Source organism: Jaculus jaculus, chromosome 2 (assembly GCF_020740685.1).
Source record: "Jaculus jaculus isolate mJacJac1 chromosome 2, mJacJac1.mat.Y.cur, whole genome shotgun sequence".
Taxonomy (NCBI): domain Eukaryota; kingdom Metazoa; phylum Chordata; class Mammalia; order Rodentia; family Dipodidae; genus Jaculus; species Jaculus jaculus.
In genome coordinates this window covers 106,229,079-106,240,151 of record NC_059103.1, presented here as the reverse complement: position 1 = coordinate 106,240,151, position 11,073 = coordinate 106,229,079, and positions in this window count along the sequence as shown.

Sequence of the window (11,073 nt, the reverse complement as noted above, 5' to 3'; positions counted from 1 at the left end):
TTCTGTTATTGGACTTTAAATTTTATTCTTATTTTTATTTATTTGACAGTGACAGACAGAGAAAGAGGAAGATAGACAGAGACAATGGGCGTTCCAGGGCCTCCAGGCCATGCAAAAACTCCACACGCCCAAGCGCCCTTGTGCATCTGGCTAACGTGGGTCTTGGGGAATCATACCTGGGTCCTTTGGCTTTGCAGGCAATCACCTTAACCACTAAGCCATCCCACCAGCCTTTGGCTTTTTATTACATCTGCAACTTCATTTTTGTCAGTTCCCCATGTTTACTGGGCTTCAATTATTCTGGCTTTCACCCACTGCCTAAAATACAACCACAGTTTTCCTGCCACACAGCCTATTTGCAGCTCTCTCAAAGTTCCCCCTCACCTTTTTTTAAAAAAATATATATGTTGACTCCTCCTTTCTCTTGACTTCTTAGATAAGTTAGCTTGTTCCAACAGTGCCCTTCCCCACACAATGTTATGTGGCTTCCCTGGTGCCACTGTGGTCTCTCTCAGCTCCCTTTCTGCATCCCTCAAGTACCAATCACATCTTTATGTTCTATTTCATCCTCACTTTTTTTCCCCTCCTATTTTACCCTCCTCACTTGATGGCCCTGATGAGGAAACAGCCCCTTCTGGCTCACCATTGTATCTGCAATGCTGTAGGCATGATGTTCAATAAATGAATGATTACATGGAACTAGCAACTGGCTTGCTGAATTGATAATTACAATATGTTTATTTCAATTAACTTCCATGTAAATTTTCACACCCCCATAATTGTTTTGTTCCAATAAAAGCACTATTTTTTAAAACCATAAAACTGAGTTCCAAAAATGCAAATGCCTTAGAGAGATTTCACTTCAAGAATACTTAATTAAACTTGGGATATATCTCAATGGTGAAGAACTTGTGTAGCATATATAAGGTCCTGGCTTTGATCCCCAGCATCTTCACTACAGAAGAACTCATTCAAGCTTACTGATGATGCATACATGATGGAAGCTTTTTATTTCCTGGTGCTGGGGACTGAACAGTGCTCTACCACTGAGCTAAATCCACAAATCCCATGTATGACTCTCACTCTAGCCAAGGCTGACCTGTAATTCACTCTGTTGCCTAGGCTGGCCTTCAATTCATGGTGGTTCTCCTACCTCTACCTCCTAAGTACTGGAATTGTAGGTGTGAGCCACTAAGTCTGGCCCATATCAAACTTTTTAATAGAACTTTTCTAGGAGGCAATAGGACATCAAAAAGGAAATTATGGTGGATCTGGAAAGGTTAAACTGTATGTCAGTGAAATTACTAAAGCACTTGTATATTCTATCATGTTAAAGAATGAATCATCTTGTTCAATAAACATACTTAGGTATCATTTATACATAAGGTTCTTGGTAATTTTCAAAAGTTTAATGGAACAAAATAAAGTTAACATTAATTACTGAGGAAGATAAAATAATACTGTCCCATTCTCACCCCATATTGAAATCATGTGCTATGCTCCAAGTTACTCCATATTGTGTAAAGCAGTACTTTTTCAGGCTATAACTTGTTCTGAAAGGCTCCATTTTACAACCGGCATTTGGTTTCATTTTGAGTTCAAATGCAAAGGCAGATTGATTTTGCATCTCCTTGTGTATATAAATACACTCCCTGTCCAGTACTACCTATGAAGGACAGACTGAGAAACAACTTATTCTTAAAATTTTAAAAGGTAGAAGGATCAGTATGAGTTCAGGCCGGCCTGAGACTACATAGTGAAGTTCAGGTCAACCTAGGCTAGAGTGAGACCCTACCTTGAAAAACAAAAGCAATAAATAAATAAAGTACCACCATACAAATTTACCAAAGTAGACTGATGTCATATTAGCATATGAGCACATTAAAATCCTATCAGGAAAACCCCAAAAGTTATAAAACACACCAGATTAAGAAAGAATGCAACACTCTCAGCTGGACCCCATATAGAGGACAGCTAACATTAACTAGATATATTTGCTGTATCATATGTAATGTGTGATCTAAGAGTGAGGCCCTGGTGCACCCATTCTCTATCTGTATCTCTTCTCTGTATCTCTCTCTGCTTACAAATAAATACATAAAAATTTAAAAAAAAGAAACTGTTTGCCTTAGCTACTTTTCAGAGGAAATTAGGACTACCTTTTTCAGTAAATTCGGATTCATTGTTATTCAATAAATTCTGACATTGTGGACAGACACATATATGCAAATCTATGTTTTTTACATAGTCAGCTCTGGACACCCTGTAATACGCCCTAATCGTCCTTCCTTCTTTCCTTCCTCCCTTCCTTCCTTTTTTGAGGTTGGCTGACTTTGAATTTACTATGTAGTCTCAGGCTGGCCTCAGACTCACCATGTTCCCCCCAGCCAACTAAGTCCTAGGATTAAAGGCATGCACTTTCATGCCCAGCAACAGGTTCATGTTTTTGCACACTTACTCCATAGCTGGTGCTGATGTTTGTGTGTAATAGGTGTTTGTGTGCATGCATGTATGCGGAAGCCAGAGGTCAACATCATGTGCTTCCTTAATTCCTTTCTAAATCACCTTATTATTATTATATATTTTTGCTTGTGTGAGTGTGTGTCTGTGTGTGTGATGCAAGTGCCTTTGCCCCTGCAACATCTCATGGGCTCCCCTGCAGCAGAATGTGCTTGCCTGTGGTGGCTGGAATGGAACATCAGGGGTGTCCCATTCCATTGCTCTTCCATGGGTTCTTTTTTGAGTGGGTGTCTCTTACTGATCCCGGAGCTTGCCTTTTTTTTTTTTTTTTGTGAGCTTTAGCAATTCTCAGGTCTCTGCTTCCCTATAGAGTTGGGGTTACAGATGCAGGTGGCCATGTCCTGCTATTTATGTGAGTTCTGAAAATCAAATTCAAATGATCTCTCAGACCTCCTCAAGCCCTTATGTTAACATGTAAGAGTACAGGAAGTGCTCCTAACCACTGAGCCATGTCTCTAGCCACCTTACAATTCTGAGATAGCATGTCTCACTGAATCCAAGGCTCACTGAATTTGCTGGACTACCTAGCCAGCAATTTCCAGGATTCTGCAGTCTCTGGCTCTACACTGTTGAGATTACAGGCACATATTGCCACAACAGGCTTTATCTGTAGGAATAAGAATTCAGTTCCTCATGCTTGCACCATAAGTACTTTACCAATTATGCCTCTGGTGATGCTATTTGGGGTGGTTGTGGAATCTTTAGGACTTGATGCCTGGCTGGTATACATAGCCACTGGCAGCAGAGCTTGAAATATATACCTGTCTCTGGTTCCAGCTTGAGTAAGCTATCCTGGCCATGTGAGAAATGGAAAGAGCATGGATTTTGAAATCAAATATACTTGGCTCAACTTCCAGCCCTACATTTTATTGGCCATATGACATTAGGGAAGTGAGTAACAATATTCTTTATTTCATTTTCTATAAAATAACTCATACAATTAGTGTTACACATAATCTCAAGAGAGTATTAAAGACTCATCTTAATTACTACCAAGTTTTGCTTTAGGCCAGTACAGAGTAGGAAGAGAGGAATATTTTAAGGCTTGGAGGATGATTTAAAAAAATAAAAAACTCATTGTGTGTGTGTGTGTGTGTGTGTGTGTGTGTGTGTGTGTGTGTGTTTATGCATGTGTGTGAATATGTCATGCACATGGAGGTCAAAGGGCAAATTCCAATGTTGGTTCTTGCTGTTTACCTTGTTTGAGACAGGGCTAGCTTGCCCATGAGCATCTGGGGAGTCTGCTCTCTTCATCTTGCCTTAGCAGCATGGGGATTATGGATGTGCACTACTTCATTTTATATGAGTTCTGGGGATCCAAATCAATGTTCTCATGCTTGTGTGACAAATGCTTTATCCACTCAGCCATCTGCCCAGCTCCAGAAAACTTCTTTAGTGAAGCTATGAGGATGCAAATATATAGATGGTTGGGTGGAGAGTGGAGAAAATTTTAGGAGGTAGACCTAAATGCCAGAGCCAAGCTTTATGAAAAAGAGATTCCTTATATTTAAAAGGCAGTTCATATTTTCTCCCCAGACATAATTTAAAATTAACTGCTTTCCTGCCCTTCTCCCTCCCCCCTCCCCCCTCCCTCTCTCCCTTCCTTCCTTCCTTCCTTCCTTCCTTCCTTCCTTCCTTCCTTCCTTCCTTCTTTCCTTCTTTCCTTCCTTCCTTCCTTCCTTCCTTCCTTCCTTCCTTCATTCTTTCCTTTCCTCCTGACTTTTCCTCCTTTTTATTTTTTGACAAGGTTTCACTAAGTAGCCCAGGCTGGCTTTCAACTTGTATGTAAACTAAGGTACTCTCAAATTGAAGATCCTCCTGATTCAGGCTTCCAAGTGCTGGGATTACAGGTATGCATCACCATACCTGTGTAGTTCACAGTTTTTGCAAGGGAAATTTTTGAGAGTTGGAGATGGCATAAATTTCCAGAAAGACAGACTTAACTGCCACAGAGAGGGAGGTAGTTGTGGAATGGGACCTGGTGTGGTGGTTTGATTCAGGTGTCTCCCATAAACTTAGGTGCTCTGAATGCTAGATTCCCAGCTGATGGAGATGTGGGAATTAACGCCTCCTGTAGGCAGTGTATTGTTGGGGGTGGGCTATAGGTGTTATAGCCAGTTTCCCCATGCCAGTGTTTGGCACAGTCACTTGCTGCTATTGTCCACCTTATGTGGGCCAGGGGGTGATGTCCACCCTCTGCTCATGCCATCATTTTCCCATCTCATCATGGAGCTTCCCCTATTTTGGCCTATAATCCAAAATAGACCTTTTTTTTTCCCACAAGCTGCTCTTGTTTGGATGATTTCTATCAGCAGTTGTGAACCTAACTGCAACAGTAAAGTGGTACGGAGCAGTGGGATTGCTGCTGGACACCTGACTGTGTGGCTTTGGCCTTTAGGAGCTAATTTTCAAGAGGCATGTGGAAGGATTTGAAAACTTTCCCAAGAGATGACTTGCAGTGCTATATGTATAGCTTGATTGACTATTCTGGTCAGAGATGAAAGACATGAATGCAGTAAGAACTATAAACTGTGAGGTTTGGCTTATAAGGGTGAGAAAGAGCTTTGCTTGGACTGAGCTAGCAGTTTGTGTGAGATCGCTCTTATGCCTGGGTCCTGAGAAGTTGTGCAGGGTTGCTTTGCATAGAAATGAACTGGAGTGAGCAGAGGGATATGGCACAGAAACTGCTGCCCGGTGAGCTGCAATTGAAAGATTGCAACCTTTGAGATTGGGCCAGTTAACCTGTACTGGGGCCACAGGAAGAATGTAGATTCTTTTGAAGGGGGCTGAGTGCGCAAGGAGTGCTGTGTTCTTCAACAGCTGCCTTATTCCCCTCTGGATTAACAAGTTGGCACCCTACCTGGTATTGTGGAATATAAGAAATACAGGAAAAAGAGGGTCATTGAGTTTACAACACAGTCTTATGTTTTGGAAATGGCCATGGGCAGTGTGAAGCAAGTTTGTGGAAGCCTGCATGGAGACCCCATGGGGCCATGAGGATGAACTGTGGGTTGCAGTGGAGATGCCAGGACCACAAGATGGCTGCTAAGGAAAGCTGCCAGCCCCATTGAAGTTTTCCAGGATTTTGAGTTGCCTAGCTGGGAGGGGGGGGGCGGGGGGCAGAATTGGAATGCCAGAGACTTACTGTTTGTTAGAATGATCTGATTTGGAGATTTGTCACTGGCTAGAGTTGTTGGACTTGAAGCTACAGTGTTTGGACCTTGCCCTGTTTATCATGTACTGCTTGAATATTTGTTATGCCCAATGCCATCTTTTGCAGTGTGAATGTTTATTCTGTGCCATTGTGGGTTTTGGGGGGACTTTTTGGTGTTATGGCTCAGTTAAAAGATCTTGAACTATGGGAATCTTTGAACATCATTGGAATTTATAAAAACTATGGGGACTTTTAAAGCTGGATTGAATGCATTGTACTTTACATTATGTATATCAGTTTATGGGGACCAGGGGTGGAATGTGGTAGTTTGATTCAGGTGTCCCCCATAAACTTAGGTGTTCTGAATGCTAGGTTCTCAGTTGATGGAGATTTGGGAATTAATGCCTCCTGGAGGAAGTGTATTATTGGGGGTGGGCTTATGGGTGTTATAGCCAGTTTCCCCTTGCCAGTGTTTGGCACACTCCCCTATTGCTATTGTCCACCTTCTGTTGGCCAGGGGTGATGTCCACTCTCTGCTCATGCCATCATTTTCCACTGCCATTGTGAAGCTTCCCCTCGAGCCTGTAAGCCAAGTAGACCTCTTTTTCCCACAAGCTGCTCTTGGTTGAGTGATTTCTACCAGCAATTGGAAACCTGATTGCAACACCTGGTATTCTTGTTTCTTGTACTTTCTATGGTAATGTTCTCAACCATCAAGTCTCTGGATGTTCTCAAGTCATTTGCTTACATTGGCACAATTTTCTCATTATTATGAGATGCAAATATAATATGAGGGGAGAAAATTTGGTAAGACTCTTCTGTTATTTCGGGAATAACTGAAAAGCAAAGGAATTACTAAATTAAATTACTAAAGAAAAGTAGCTTTGTTAAACATCCACATATAAATTGTTACATCAATGCAGAGATTCTATATTTTATAGTTGTAAAGTTCAGGAAACAGAAGCATATTTTAGAGACTTGAAACTTTTTTAAAGTAAAGATTTTTTAACTTTTTTATAGACAATTGTTGCAGTCAGGTTTGCATTGCTGATACAAATCACCCAACCAAGAGCAGCTTGTGGGAAAAAAGAGGTTTATTTTGGCTTACAGGCTCAAGGGAGAAGCTCCATGATGGCAGGGAAAACAATGGCATGAGCAGAGGGTGGACATCATCCTCTGGCCAACATAAGGTAGACAATAACATCAGGAGAGCATGCCAAACACTGGCAAGAGGAAACTGACTAAAACACCCATAAGCCCTGCCCCAACAATACATTGCCTCCAGGAGGCATTAATTCCCAAATATCCATCAGCTGGGAACCTAGCATTCAGAACACCTAAGTTTATGGGGGACATCTGAACCAAACTACCACAACAATTTTCAAACATATACCTAGTGTATTTTGATCATAATTTTTTCCCATTACTTTCTTGTATCCCCAACCCAAGACTTGAAATATTCAACTAAAACAAAGATATTTTTAACACATTATATATTTCAATCAGTTAATGTGGTAGTTTGAATATATGCTCTCCCCACCCAAACTCAGGTGTTATTTAGTTTTCTGCTGGGCATGGTGTTGCACACCTTTAATCCCAACACTCGGGAGGTAGAGGTAGGAGGATTGCTGTAAATTCAAGGCCTCCCTGAGAGTACACAGTGAATTCCAGGTCAGCCAGGAGTAGAATGAATCCCTACGTCAAAAAAACCACACACACAAAAAAAAGACTCCTGCTATAGGGGGACATGTCACTGGGAGAGATCTGAATTCCAGCTTAAAGTATACAGAGAAGTATGAGCTCTTGAGGTCCTGCTTTTTGTTGTCTGTTTGTACTTAATTGTGATACTACTGTTTGATGATGTCTCTCTGCTCCGATCTGTGAAAGAGAGCCATCTTCAGCTATTATGGAACTTTCCTTGGATTTGTAAGCTGAAATAAACTGTACCTCCCAGAAACTGTACTTTAAAAATTTTTTATTTATTTATTTTAGAGATATAGAGAAAGAGGGAGAGGAGAGAAAGAGAGGCAGAGAATGGGTGCATCAGGGCCTCCAGCCACTGCAAACAAACTCCAGATGCATGCTCCACCTTGTGCATCTGGCTTACATGGGTACTGGGAAATTAAGCCTCAAACTGGAATCCTAGGCTTCACAGGCAACTGCTTTACTGCTAAGCCATCTCTCCAGCACCCCCTCTCTTAGTACACTTACCATGTTATTCTATTTTTCTGAAACCATCAGTGGCTTCTTATTCCAACCTTATCAAGCTTAAATTTGTGTTACTGGCTTCCTCAGCCCCCTCATGATCTTTCTTTCATACTAACTTTTCAATCTATTTCCCAGCATTTCTCAAAATGTACCCTTTTATAGTCTGATAAAAATGATTTTATGGCACACATATCATAAATCATAATGTTTCCCTCTCTTAAATTTTTCCCATCATTTTGAGAAAAAGATTCTATCCTCCCTTTAAATATGCTTTTCTTATAAAGCTCCCTTTGGCTTTCTTTCTCTCTCTTCTTTCTTTCTTTCTTTCTTTCTTTCCATTCATAGAATTTAGGAGATTTTCTAATATGACTGGTCTTGCTTTGATTTTGCAGGATATTTACCTACAGTACATAGATGTTCAATAACCTGTTGGCTGATTTTTCAGTGTTATGTCACATCTTAAAAATGTATATAACCTGTAATGTCTTGAATGCATAGACACTAGGTCTCAGTAATAGAACATTAAAAAGAAGAAAATTTAGATCTCATGGAATGGCTAATATATTAAAGTAAATGGCATGGAGGATGATGATATAAGTACTACAATCAGGTAAAGACATTTCAGTTGTTCAACCTAGACTAACCTAACTTCACTGAGGCCTTTTGAAAATAAAGGGCTTAGGGAAAAAGACTGTTCATTGCCAAATCATTTTTTAAAATCACTTCAAAGTTCAGCTAACTACTCCAGTGAGATTGCCTTAGGTGATATTCAGAACATCCAGACAAAGAAGAGGCAATCAGTTCCCTATTATTCTTTTAAAGACACCCTTTCTTCTGCCCTGCTCCTCCCAGCACATTTTTCTTCAAGATTTGAAATCACCTTATAATTTTGTTGAGGGCACATGCATCAATTAGGTAAGTTAGAATACTTGCAAAAAGTACAGTACTGCTTCTGATCTTTACTAATAGGCATTTTCCTTGATACTCTTTTTGCCCTCAAATAAGAGCCATTTTCTGAAACATAAGCCAATTTTAACACACCTTCTTATTCAAATAAATATACCTATGAACATATTTCATGGAGGGTATTCGCAAATCTCTACTTTGAGCCACAATCTCCTGGTTATATTGTAACAGACCCAATCAAATCTTGGTCAGTTGGTAGGATGGGGAAAAGCAGATCAATTTATAGAAGAATCTTTGAAACCAGGAATATATTTCTAGCTACTTCTGTGATCAATGACTAGAACTGTAACTTTTCTAGTATGCCACCTTGTTTGAAGGCAAGATAAAGTACGGAAATAGGGACGTAAAGTGGGAGAATAAGAACATGAAAAAAAAAACAACCCAATACATTCCTATAAAAGGTGAATACAGGGTAGTGTTGTGTGTGTGAAAAGTAGATGTCAATGAGCTGGCACACACCTTGTAATCTCAGTACTAGAAAGGCTAACGCAGGAGGATTGATGTTTGTGAGACCAGCTTGGCTACAAAATTAATAGTAGACCACTCAGGGCTACATGTAGGTCCTGTTTCAAATAAAATAAAATAAAATGCCAGCAAAAAGTTGGGTGTTATGCCAGTCCATATGAGCCATGAACTGATGTAGCAGTATAGGGTCTCATGGTTGTTATGCACAGTGCATCAATGTAAGCACCATGGCTAAACAGTGCCATGAAGATTTTAGTTGGTAAGAATGCTGAAAGGTGATGCTGTGTGGATTCAAGAGAAACATAAACAGTGCTTATACTAATGTCAAGTTGGAGGAGACAAAGTCATTTCAGCTGCTTTTATTTCAAGTCACATATCCAAACGAATGACAGAAGATGCTCTGTGAAATTGTAATTAATATTACAATAGAAAAAGGACAGGAAGACTTAAAACAAGTGAAATTGACAATCTGAGTTGGTGAAAGGCAAAAGGAACCAAAAATGAAAATTAACAAAAAGGCCCAGAGTGGTCTTCCGCATACATTAATAAAAGAATAAAAGGATATGGAACATAGTAGATATGAAAGATGGAATTTGGTGCTTTACACACTGAATTGTGTCCCATCCATTCATATTGGAACCTAAACCCTTAATACAACAGAAAGTGAACTTGCTTCGGTATGAAGAGGGGTCACTGTAGACATCATTAGAGTGTCCCTCCAATCCAACATGACCAGTTATAAGGCAGGGAAATTTGAACACATTAGCATATAGGGAGACCATCATGTGAAACTTGGTTTGCTTCCACAATCCACCAGAAGTTATGGGACAGGCATGAAAATGATCCCATTGCGAGGCCTTCAGAGAGTGCATGTCCTCTCTGCCCTGATTTCAGATTTCTGGCCTCCAGAATAGTCAATGATTTCTGTTCTTATGCAACTGTTTGTGGTAGTTGTTACAGCAACCCTAAAAAACTAATTCTGTAGCATAATTTTCAGGTAAGGAGGAAGAGCATTCTTGTTAATGAATGACTTCAGCACCGGAAATATCCACTTCTTTGACTTATGAGTTGTTTCTCCTGTTTTACCACACATCTACTTAATTATGCTGCATTTTTATTTTATAAAATAACGTAGATTCTTCATTAACATATTAGTGGCCCCTTCTGATTTGTGAGGTTGTATCGTAAATTCAAAGTTAAAAAAGTAAAATTCACAGGTGGGGGTGGAGCGCCCATTCTCAACCCCTCATTGAGAGTAGTTGATGAGATTAATATACCACTCCTCTCCCCAGCTGGGCTGCCTTCGGCCCGGCCCGCTGCATTCCGAGGAAGGCCTTGGCCGGCTCAGTTCTCAGGGGTTCAGGGAAGGTCCAGGGTGCGAAGAAACCCAAGCTCCCCGCCAGCCTCCTCTCCGGTGCTTGGCGCGCATGCCTGGTAGCGAGGCTCCCTCGACAGGGAGCACCAGGCTCAGGGTGTCCCGCGGCGACCCCGGGGGCCCTGTATGTGTGTGTGTGGGGGGGGGGGGGCAGGCGCCCATGTCGTTTCTTCTCGGTGGCCTGAGGCTGCAGTCCTCCCGCGCTGGGCACGAGCCGCCGGTCCCGGGGTGGAACCCGACGGTCTCCAGAGCCTTACAGCACCCTCGAGATCCGTGTGCAGGTTCAACCCGGTGACACGCCCGACGACTTCCCGGCAACCGCTCGTCCTGGAACCCGCGCGGGACCGGCGGGGAGGGCCAGGCTGGGTGCGAGCGCGCCAGGGAC